General features: G+C 43.4%; 1 protein-coding gene and 1 long non-coding RNA gene across 16 annotated transcripts in view; one reads left to right on the top strand and one right to left on the bottom strand.

The window, feature by feature from the left end:
- Window positions 1-1,978: 1,978 nt before the first annotated feature.
- LOC310831999 lies at window positions 1,979-3,691 on the bottom strand. Its single transcript, XR_014558103.1, has 2 exons — window positions 2,873-3,691; window positions 1,979-2,661 (listed from the first exon to the last, which is right to left on the bottom strand). It is a non-coding gene; the product is annotated as an uncharacterized lncRNA (long non-coding RNA).
- A 6,383-nt stretch (window positions 3,692-10,074) lies between these two features.
- The window catches only part of MEF2A (myocyte enhancer factor 2A), an 87,351-nt gene continuing 85,213 nt past the window's right edge, over window positions 10,075-12,212 (top strand). For 3 of the 15 annotated variants that reach the window (XM_083713189.1, XM_083713184.1, XM_083713193.1), the window contains exon 1: window positions 10,075-10,315. The gene's annotated coding sequence lies outside the window, so the exon portion shown is untranslated. Of the gene's footprint in view, window positions 10,555-12,212 lie in introns of all 15 variants that reach the window. The other 12 variants (XM_083713186.1, XM_083713191.1, XM_083713187.1 and 9 more) reach the window with 8 other exon arrangements.

The raw sequence follows: 12,212 nt of genomic DNA, 5'->3' as shown, positions 1-12,212 counted from the left end.
TGGTGTGAGAAATTTAATTCTGTCTATAGCTGCAAGAACACCCCAGGTTGACAAGTATGGAATTGATGCCATTGATTGCTACAGAAGTGACGGGCTGCAATTCTATATGCACTTAGAATAATAGAATTGTAGGGTTGGAAGCGGTTCCAACAGGGCCGTCTTTAGCATATGCACCGCTGGGGTGCAAAGATCCACCCAGTGCCCCCAAATTTAGTTTAGCCACCCAATTTTTTTAAAGGGGGGGGGCGAGCTTTTTTTGAAAGGGGGGAAGCCAGAGTTGACGATCTTTTCAGGGGGAGGAGAATTGCTCACCTGTCACAATGACAAAGCAGAAATAACTGCTTTTGTTTCCTGACTCGTCGGGAATATCGGGAATATTTGACGCTATGGAGTATGGGTGGGGACTTTAGCTCCATTGCTTTTCAATGCCGCCAATCGAGAGGGACCAGTATACAGTAGGTATACATTTAGTGCCCTCCAGAATACACTTGGTGCCCCCCAGAATTGGGTGCCCGGGTGCCCCACACCTCTTTTACCCCAGGGTAAAGACAGCCCTGAGTCCCAATGACCATCTAGTCCAACCCCTCTGCAATGCAGATATCACAGCTAAAGAATCTCTGGCAGATGGCCTGAGATTAAGTCACATTGATCTCTTCAACCAGGCGTTGGACTGATTAACATCCTATGGCCTTTTAAATGTGTCTGTGGGAGAGGGTTTATTGGCTTGTTTTGCTTCTGCTGTGTTATTATGTACCTCGTGTTTTCATTCTGTATTTTTATGTTGTGAACCTTCCTGTGATCTTTGGATGAAGGGCACTATACAATTTTTATACAATTGAAAGGAAATGAAATGGGCCTTACCTCTGAGTCGACACTCATATTATCACGCTGTTAATGCTTTTGTTAAGAGCCCACTTTTTATTAACTGATAGCTAATTATGAGGTGTGTTTTGGCAAAGCCTTTGCTTTCATTCTTTCTAGTTGATAAATCATTTGCCTTGAGAAACCGTTGATCAATCAACTTAATTTAATGCTTCTGCGCATTACCAAAACCCCAATACAGTAGTACCTCGGGTTAAGTACTTAATCCATTCCGGAGGTCCGTACTTAACCTGAAACTGTTCTTAACCTGAAGCACCACTTTAGCTAATGGGGCCTCCTGCTGCTGCCGCGCCGCCGGAGCACGATTTCTGTTCTCATCCTGAAGCAAAGTTCTTAACCCGAGGTACTATTTCTGGGCTAGCGGAGGCTGTAACCTGAAGCGTATGTAACCTGAAGTGTATGTAACCCGAGGTACCACTGTACAAGTGGCTGTTGGTGATAATGGAGTCGTGGAATCACTTTTCTATTTATTTATTGCTTTTGTATCCTGACTTTTGTTTGGGGAGTTCCAAGCCAGGTGCTGCTCAGACCCAGATGTGTTCAGTTTCAACAAACTAATAGTATCCTGTTCCTTTGGGGGGTGGGGGATAGGACATGGTTTAGACCTCACCTTACAATTGAATAAATTGCACTGTTAAGATGGACACGACATTTTAATTAAAAAAACAACACCAAACCAGTTTATTGTTAATGTCACCAATTCAAATCTGCACTAGTCTATTTAAATTTAGTTTTAGCTGATTAGTGCTTCCAAACAAACTATATTTTAACCCATGGAGACTGGTATATTGGGGCAAATGGGGCACTGCCTGTCTTCAACCAAACCCCACTGGTCTGGCTTCTTATTTACAACCTCCCCAGATGCTGGAAATGCCTGTCTGCTTCCTCCTCCTTAGCTTCAGTTTTGGCCCTTGAACAATTCAGCAGGGTTGAAGATGGGGACAGAACATCAGTCATTACCTCTATCGCCACCTGCTGTTGGTCTCCCCGCCTTCTGCCCTACCAGCCCAAAATAGCTGCCACTGCTTTTATCTCCTCAGAACAAAATCACAGTAAAAGCATATAAAGGATTCTGAACCCCCTGGATGTTAATTGCTGGGTTTTTTTGTTTGCAATAATAAAAATTAACATCATAGATGTTGCAAAATAATGAAAAAAATCAAAATAGCTTGTAAAAAAAGAAAGAGTGGTACAATTGCTTAATGTAGGTTAATTTACCTGGAATAAAGGATGGCTTATAAAGGGTTTCATCCTCTTAAAACTATAGCAAAATAAAGTTAAAAGTGTTGAGGTGGCAGCACTTTTCCATCTCTGGTCTTCATCTACTAAGGTGGCGCTCATGGTTTATATGTAAAGATTGTTTATTTATACTTAGGGCCATTTATGGGGAGGCAATTAAAATTTAATTTCTTGATGTTTCATTAAAAAAAATCATACACCCACACCCACAGACCCAGCGGTTGGTTTATGTTAATAAGCAGCATGGTGCGAAAACTCCAGCAGATGAGTGAGAATCCCAGTGAGATCTCCATTTTTCTCCCTCCCTCTTTCATTTTTACTTATTTATTTATTCATATAGAGCGTTTATGTGATGCCCAATAACATTGCTCTCTGCATGACATACAAGATATTAGCATACAATAATAATCACAGAATAATAAAATCCACGCAAGAAATTCATAATGAAAAAAAATCAGAAACTAAAATGGCATAGAAAAAGCTGGAGCAGAAAGCAAATAAAAAGGAGGCCGTAAATTAAACGTTCAGTGGAGTAAAAAACTCATACATTGGTACCTCGGGTTAAGTACTTCTTTCCGGAGGTCTGTTCTTAACCTGAAACTATTCTTAACCTGAAGCACCACTTTAGCTAATGGGGCCTCCTGCTGTTCTTATCCTGAAGCAAAGTTCTTAACCTGAAGCACTATTTCTGGGTTAGCGGAGTCTGTAACCTGAAGCGTATGTAACCTGAAGCGTATGTAACCCGAGGTACCACTGTAATTTAAAAACCTGGGACAATAAAAGTGGGTGCCAGACAAGACTATCTGCCTCTGAAAAACAGTTCCTGGGAATCGCAGGTGGGCATAATGCTATTGCCCTCATTTCCAGCCTGCAAGCTCCCCACAGGCATTGGGTTGGCCACCGTTTGCAAAGGATGCCGGACTAGATGATCAATGGCCTGCTCCAGGAAACTTGTCTTATGTTTTCATGGAGAAGGTTTTCTGTTTCTTTATTGCAATGCCTTTTATTGATTTGTGAGTTCCTGTACATCTCAGGCATACCATACAAACGGGGGGGGGGGGGGCGACCATTTTTAAAACAATACAAAATATGACAAAAGATAGTGTTCATGCCACCCCAAACCCCATGAGTGGTGTGAGGTTCTAGAGGTTGCCATTCTTGCCAGGGTCTGTGTTCCCTTTGGGAGACAATGAGGCACAGCGGAGACTGTGTTGCCTTTCGGATATATAGTTTAATTTATGCATATATATATAACCTGCACCTAAATGGAGGTATTGCAGAGCATTCACATCCTGTGAGGATGTGGTTTCCCTCCTTAAGGACAGCATGGGATTCAAAAGGCAGCAAAAAGCCATCATTTGTGTCTCTTCGTTCCAGCTGGTCATTCCCATTCCTCCTACTTCTTGCTGCTAATCTTCACACATTCCTTCTCTATGATCAGAGCTCAAGGACACATTCCAACCAGGCAAAAATGCTCAAGCAAAGTAAGAAGGAGAGCTGGTGAGGGGTGTGGCTTGGGGAGAAAGGGGTGTGGCCTGAAGACAGCCCCAGAGGCCAGAGAGAGAGAGAGAGAGACAGAGAGAGACCTAGAGGGTCTCCCATCTGTCATGGCAGCCACAGAAATGAATCTGGCACCCTGCCAACATGCTGGGGTCTCCGCCAAATCCTGTAACAATCAGCTGGTGTAAGCTGGGTACAGGATTGCTCTGGTACAGTGTGCAAAATATTTCTCCTGACATTTAAGCGCTGAAATAAAGGGGAAAACTTTTTTTTTAAAGTCTCATCTGTGGCAGCTGACTCTGAAGAACAAATCTGCAACCGGCACTTGGAAGTGTTTGAAAGAGATTTTCTCTTAATTTCTTTCTTTCTTTTTACCTGTAACTTCAGTCTGGCAAATGTATCCTCCGCCCCCATTACAACATTCTTATACAAGCTGTGTCTGATCTAATCTTGTGTACTTTGGCCACAAATCTTGGAAAAGCAAATATTCCCAAGGCAATTGAAATATTGAATGCCCTATATAACAGCATGGAAATATGAGGCAGTTCATAAAGTGGAGTTTGTAAAGTTTAACTTACATTTTGTCAACATTGCAAGGGATAGAAGAGGGGGAGGAAGCAAGTATTATTTTTTTTATTGTAGGGCCTTGTTATGATAGCAGTCACAAGGCCAAAGACTCACCTAACATTCAGTTTAGGGAAGTGTTTGTATGTAATGCAGGTGTGGACGAATCTGTCAATTTCAGTTTCTTTCAGTTTCTCATTTTTCCAATCTTACATTCAGTTTTCGATATTTCTGCAGTGATTTGTGATTTTTAAATTTTTTTAAAACCATTTCATAAAAATTAACATTTTAATGCAACTTTTTGCTAAAGTGCACATGTATGTAGTTAGACTAATAGACACATTTTTGCAAGAAATTTCCTGTAATACAATACATTTTTGTTTGCTGTTTTTACTGCATACTTTCCCCCAAGAGGCTCATTTTTCTAAACATTGTTTGGTCGGGAACTGCATTGCAAAATTTGGTGCAGTATGAATGTTGAAGGATAATTATGATACAGTTCAGATATTGGTTCAAGAAGTGCATATTAGGTAGTTTTTCATTAAAATGAGAAATATATAGAGATAATTTCCCTTTATCCCTAAAGCAAACCTGTGCTTTTATCATTTTAATTTAATGTTTCCAAAAGTGGCTAATAAGCAAATAAATAAAAATCAGAAATGGAAAAGGAGCAACATAAAATAAAAAGAGGATAATGTGGCAGATAATGTAAATATCACAGCATAAAAACCTTTATAGATTAATAGAAAACCTGCATAAACCAGTGGTTCTTAACTTTTTGGGGGATTCAAGGACACCTTAAGAATCTGATGAAAACTGTGGACAGCCTTCAGAAAAATGCACACAAGCACAACATTTTGAACATAGTGTATTTTATTGTATTATATTTGTTTTGTGCCCAGTTCACGGTCCCCCTGAAGCCCATGCACAGACTCCCCCGGGGGTCCGTGGACTGCAGGTTAAGAACATTCAGCCTAAACGAAACCTCAATTTGTGGGTTAGGCAAAGAGAATTCCATAACTAGGATGTGTCCACAGAGAAGATCCCCAAACAATCTTGCATCACTCTGTGTTGGAATGCAGAGATTCACAATGCTTCTACTCAGCCCTTCCTGTTTCCCTGTCCATATGCTCTGGCAATGGGTGTGATCATAAGCATTGTGAGCACAACTCAAGGAATGACATTGGGTGGGTATCCCTTGAGTCAGATCTATCTGCTTTTTGTTAACAAAAGGATTTCTTTCTGTGCTTCTGGATAAGCGTGAAAATGCTTGTTTAGAAAGGCATCTGTGCTGCTTGAGCAAGTGACACTATAATGGTCAGGGAGTGTTTTTGTTTTTTTCTGTACTTCCTGAACCTGTAATCTGAATGCAACGCCTACAATAAATATTTCACTAAACACGGTTCTCTCCCATTTTCAATAATTCATTAATAGCATGAGTATGTGCACAGGGATAGCACTGGAAGATCATATATGTTTTTTATTAACATGCAACAACTTTATACATTTTGCCTAGGGTTGCCATATTTCACAAAGTGAAAATTCAGACATAAAATTGTTGAGCAAAATCGCAGAGAAATTAGATGTTTTTGAGCTGTTTCTGAGGAAAATTGGCAACAATGACATTGCCGACATGGGCTAGGTCTGCTTGCGGCTGCAGTATTCTGGAAAATGTTGGGATGTCCAGGAAATCACTAATTTTGCCACTCAAGGAGTATAGTTTTATACTAAGTAAAGGTAAAGGACCCCTGGATGGTTAAGTCCAGTGAAAGGCGACTATGGGGTTGTGACGCTCATCTCACTTTCAGGCTGAGAGAGCCAATGTTTGTCCACAGACAGCTTTCCGCCTCATGTGGCCAGCATGACTAAACAGCTTCTGGTGCAAAGGAACACTTGGACAGAAGCCACAGTGCACGGAAATGCCGTTTACTTTCCCGCCACAGCGGTACCTATTTATCTAGTTGCACTGGCGTGCTTTCGAACAGCTAGGTTGGCAGGAGCTGGGACAGGGCAACGGGAGCTCACTCCATTGTGGGGATTTGAACCACTGACCTTCTGATTGGCAAACCCAAGAGGCTCAGTGGTTTAGACCACAGTGCCACCCGCATTACCTTTAGTCTTTTACTGGAGACTCTAACAAGGGAAGACTGGCAAAGTGGTGGGGAGAGAAAAGGTCATTTTTTCCCCTTTAACACTCCTGAAACTCCCCCACCTTGAAAACCTGAACAGAGCTACAAAACGTCTCTTCCAGGGTATGTGGAGCAGCGAGCAGGCAAGCTGCAATGTTGCAGCATAAGTCTTATTTGTTACATCCTTTACAATGTCAGGGCACACCCCACATTAAGCATTAGCTGAAGCTGAGCTTTTAATACACTGAGGATGACTCAGACAATCCTAGAGCTCCTTCCAATTTGAGAGGAATGGGAAATACCCTGATTTAAACATTGCCAGGAGCGCCTGTTGTCAGAGACGGCTAAGATACTCTACATCAGTAAGAGGCCCAAACAACAGGAGATCTATGCCGCCAGCAGATAGACTATGCAGGTAGAAATGGAGCCACCATTACTGTATAAGTTTAGGATTATTTCTGACTACCTGAACATTATGCAGTGTTTGGAAATGCATTATTCATAGTTCTGGTCACCAAGAGGTTTGGAATATATTCTGCATGTCAAGGCTGTATACCCTGAGCTTTCTACGAGGCTGCAATCTGGGATTTATATTTATTTGTTCACCATGATAGAGCACCATCTTGAAACAATGCCATGGCCAATTTGCATAATATTTGCATGCATATGCTGGAGGCAACTTCAATACGACACATAAGCCATGTACTTTTGACTCTGTTCCGTGTCAGAAAAGTATTTGAAGCAATTGAAATGACATGTGTTGGGAAGCGTGACAAGACTTTCCTCACCAGCTGAGTCTTCAGCCAAAAGCTTTTGTATTGCTAATATTTAATGGGCAAAACCACAAATAGCGAATAAAAATCAGGAGATGTTTTGGAAATGTTTTACTCACTTTTAAAATGAAACATTGACACCCATTTTTAAAAGGAATGAGCAAAGCATCAAAAGAGATAGGGGTTTATATCTGAAAAACATGGAGAGTATCCTGGCCTACAATTTGGGCATAGTTTGTATTAAAAGTTATAATGTTAAAGGTTAATATGTAGTGCTTTTTACCAATATCAAGGATTTTAAACATACTGGAATTGAAAACTGTTTGCACATTATATTTTAGAGACAGTGGGTGAAAGTCAACGTCACACTATTACAAATATTCTTTCTACAGATCTGCCCCTTCCATCCCCCTGTGTGCTATTCTAGGGGTTCTCCTGATCCCCCATAGAGTGGGAGGAGAGGGAGAAGGCCCCGTTGCACAAGTGGACACCCTGAAGGTGTTTGGCAAGTGAAACATGCCCAGTATTTCCCATTTGCTTTACCATTTGGCAAACACTGAAGTTCAACACTGCATTTAAAAAAAAACAGTTAACAGAAATTCATTTTTTCTCAACATATATGCTTGGGATTTTTGTTGTTGTGGGGGAATAGGAAGAGTATGAAAGTTATGAATACAAGGCTGAGTTTAATGTGCATTTGAAGCTTCCCATTTAAGTAGCACTGTCCTCGTGAGATCCCTCTCAAACAGCTGCTATCCAGCTAAAATGTGGACAAATCCACAGTTAAACCTCACAATCATTACTTTCGTAGTCCAGCAACCTATGGAGGGGCACAGCCTCCCCAATCCTGTCCCACGATCTCATATGATGCCATTGCTTGAAAGACTCCCCTTTTAATGTAAACCATTTCCTCTATCTCAAGGTGGAACTTCTCCACTTCCTTGCATTACCCACCCTGTTGCTTCAGCCACTGCTTATCTTTTTCTGGTATTAGAGTTGGGACAACAGAAAAATGGTTGGGGAGTGAAGGTGCTGGAGCTCAGAGAGTTCAGTGCTTTTTATCTCATGCTCATTTTACTGTTAAATATAACACACACCCCACTTTTTATTTCAATGATTGAGCACAAGAATGATGGCCACGTTGTTGTCTACGTTTGTTCTCCAGATGGCAACAAAAATAGAGGTTTCCTGAGGGCACTCATGGGCTGGCTGAGCAGTCCCACGTTGGGCAAATCTGGTCTAAAGCTGGGAAGGCCCTCCAGATGTTGTTGGACTTGGTAATGTTTCTGCATCCAACAACAGGCACCAAGAATGAGAAATTGTTTTTTTAAAATACAAGAAACTTTATTTAGAGGAGCCCCTAAAACAGTCTGCTAGAACTCAAGGCCAAAACTCAAGGCCAAGGAATTGCCCAGGCGATACAACTCAGGCTGTAACACTAAGGAAGCTTCAACAAATTACGGACTCTATCATTAGATTGCAGCTCCCATCAGCCATGGTTACCAAGGTTAATGGAAAGGGATGATGGGAACTGTAGTCAAAGACTATCTGGGGGCCCATAGATTCCTCACCATTGCTCTAAGGGTCAGACCTCTGAGCATAAACAGGTCAATAAAAGATTGCAGCGAGTATGCAACTCCCTCACAAAATTAAGTCCTGCACTGCTTTATTTATTTAACTACAACTATATACTGCTTAAGGGACGCGGGTGGCGCTGTGGGTAAAAGCCTCAGCGCCTAGGGCTTGCCGATCAAAAGGTCGGCGGTTCGAATCCCCGCGGCGGGGTGCGCTCCCGTTGCTCGGTCCCAGCGCCTGCCAACCTAGCAGTTCGAAAGCACCCTCGGGTGCAAGTAGATAAATAGGGACCGCTTTCTAGCGGGAAGGTAAACGGCGTTTCCGTGTGCAGCTCTGGCTCACCAGAGCAGCAATGTCACGCTGGCCACGTGACCCGGAAGTGTCTCCGGACAGCGCTGGCCCCTGGCCTCTTGAGTGAGATGGGCGCACAACCCCAGAGTCTGGCAAGACTGGCTCGTATGGGCAGGGGTACCTTTACCTTTATATACTGCTTAATAAGGGAGGGGGGGGCACATCCAAACGGTCTACCTAAAACGATTTGTTGCTTAACAGTTTTATTGTTCTCTTAAGTGTCCTGTTTGGGTGAAAAGTGTTGGTTTCAAAAAACAAACAAACACAAATGGATTTTTTTTAAAAAACAAAACAAATAATTTATAGAGCCAAACAAACTATAACTAGTGGTAAAATTATCCACGAGCTTTAAAAGTGATGTAGAAAAAGAAGCTGGTTTTATTGAGAACAGAACAAGTGACATTTTTACATTACATTAGAAATTGCGTGAGGAAAAGTGTTTTTCCCCCTTTGCAAGGAGCGACGTGATTGGCTGGCGTCAGGCGGAGAGTTTCTCTCACACAATTTTCAACCAATCACACTTCTCCTGTCACAACGCATATTTCGCGTGTCTCCAGGCTTGTGTCTCGCGCGCGTGTGAAAATATTATGCGGCGCGTGGCGCGTGGTTAGGCTACTTTTTTGGGTCGCGTAGGGTAAAGTCTCGTATACCGATCTTGTCTAGCGACGGAGGCTGAAACCTCAGCCTATTCCAAATCCGACCAATCCTCGACGAGGTAAACTGGAGGGAATCATTCCATCTGCCCATGCGCCCTGCTCCCCTCCCTTGTCTATGCGTCACTTGCTCCCTGGAGGAAAAATGAAGCCAGCGAGAACGCTCTGAGCGCATGCGTGCATCTCTTTACACCCTACACCCTGTCAAGGACCGCTCGGAACAGCCACGGCGCTTCCCAGTTCCGATTGGTCATTTGTTATCCTGTATATCGCGCCCTGATTGGAGCCGCGGCTCTGTCAAACAGAGGCAAAGGTATCCGCCTACTAACATTTCGCTGATTGGCCGGCAGCTTCCCCCGTCCATTGGTTGGACCTTGACAGCCTTCTCTCCCGCCCTCCGCCCAATCACCTCGTGGCATAGGGGTCCTGACGGTGTGAAGAACGTAAGAGGCCGAACCGCTCCCCTACTGCTTAGCGAAACATAGTCCTCGCGGCCGGCGGCTCTCTGAGAGGAAAAGAAGTGAGCCAAAGAGAGCCTAGGGACGCGTGCCGGGCTGTTCGAGCACCCGCCGGTCCTGTCGCTGACTTAACCGGCCCGAGAAGCGGGGCGGCGGCTGTGTAAAGCGGCGGAGGAAGACGAGAGCGAAGGGTGTGTGTGGCCCGTATATTGCCCGCCTAGAGAGGCTTGAAGGGGAGTGGGCGGGGGTGGGGGGGAGTGGAAGTAGTTCCGGCAGCACCTTGGCCGTGTTGCCTAAAAATAGCGCCCCGTGGATATCCTTGCGCCGGTGTCAGTGTCTCCGGAGGAGCGTCAGTTAGGGAGGCGGCGGCAGGAGCAGCGGAGGAAGAAGAAGGAGGCGGCGGCGAGAGAGGAAGGAAAGAGGCAAACGGGTGAGCGAAGAGGGTGGGCGCGGGTGCTCATTTATGGGGTGGGGAAGCGGCAAAGGGGGGGGGGCTGTTGGAGGAAAAGGTGGCCAAGGAGTTGTGGGGGGATGCGATATATTTTACCCCTCAAGTCCTTACCCCAAGTTAGGAAGGTGATGCAGTTAAGGGGTTGGGGTGTTCAGGGGGGCATAGTATGAGAGAAAATGAGGGAGAAGGTCCCTCCCTCTTTCTGCTTCTCTGCCCCCTCCAACTCCTTTGCCACCATCTCCCCCCCCCCTTTCTACCTCAAACAGTTGCAATTTGGGGTGAGAGGGTGATCCTAGCAGGTGAGGAAAATCAAAAGTTTCTGTAGTGTGATGATGATGATGATAATTGGTAGCTAAAATGGACATACAGTCTCTGGGCAGCAAAAAAAATGCACACATGTGTTTGTGTGTGTGTCTCCGTATACACGTCTAGCTCAAGTAGTTGCAATTTGGGGTGAGGGGATGAGGCTAGGCGGTGAAAGGGGGGAATTAAAGTTTTTGTAGTATTTGCATGAAAATAATAGGTAGCAAAGATGCACGCACATATAGTCTGGGAAGCAGAAATGCACATGTTTGGCTATATTTGTGTGTGTGTTTGTCTACCCTAGTATGTATATGCACTTGTGTGTGATATGTTTATGTATATTCTGATTTGATCATGGCTCTAAGCAAAATGTTTGTGTGTGTGTGTCTATAAAACACAAATATCTGAACGTATTGTCTGTGTACATATACAGATATACATGCGTGTATATATGGGTTTTTTTACAGACACACATACTTAAGTTTACGCCACAGTCAAATAAAAATTACATGACTATATATATATAAACACCAGACACGTACACACAATAAGACATAATACTTTGTGGTGGTTATGCATCTGTTTCAAGATTGGGAAGAGGCACTTTTTGTCAAGCTAAGTTTGGGTCATAATAAGATAAAATAATAGCTGAAGTGGTTTGTGGTGCCTGCATTAAAAGATTGTGTTGCTTTCTCCCCTCTTCTTTCTCTCTTCTCTCCCCCTCCCAAATCTCTGGGTCCTTTCCCCATTGATTTTCAGGGGATTGGAATAAATGTTTTTCATATCTATTTTCTGCTTTTTCTGTACGTATCCGGACTCGCGGTGTATTAAGACATCAAAAAAGGCATGCTTGGTTATTATTTGTTTAAGGGGGAGGAGTTGTGGAATAAGAGAGACTTTAGGGGAATGAGTGTGTGCAAAAGAGAATCTACCCCCTCTTTCTACTGAGACTTGTACACAAGAAACATTTGGGGGGGAGGGAGGAAGGAAGGATGTAGGCAGTCTTCTGGTTGACAGATTCATGTTCCCTCTCATAGACTATTAATTCGCTCACATTGTCTCCTAGAGATATCTTTTTTTGTCCCATTTTCTTCCACTGTTCTCCTCAGCTGTGGTCTGAGAGGTTGATGAGAGTAATTTATGCATTGACGTGGATGAGTGTGAGAGCAAGAGATTTTGGAAGTTATGCTTTCTCCATCTCCCTCTTTTTAAGAAATGGTGGATTGGTATGTGGAGATGAGGGGAATTGAATTTAGGGATGTTTCATTTTGGGGGTAAAACTGTACCCTCATTTTATGAATCTGACACAGGATTCTTAATGAGTGGGTGGAGAA

This window comes from Podarcis gaigeae (genome assembly GCF_964106915.1).
Source record: "Podarcis gaigeae genome assembly, chromosome: 14".
Lineage (NCBI taxonomy): Eukaryota > Metazoa > Chordata > Lepidosauria > Squamata > Lacertidae > Podarcis > Podarcis gaigeae.
Note: the sequence above shows the minus strand (reverse complement) of the source record. Positions and strands in the feature narration are given on the sequence as shown.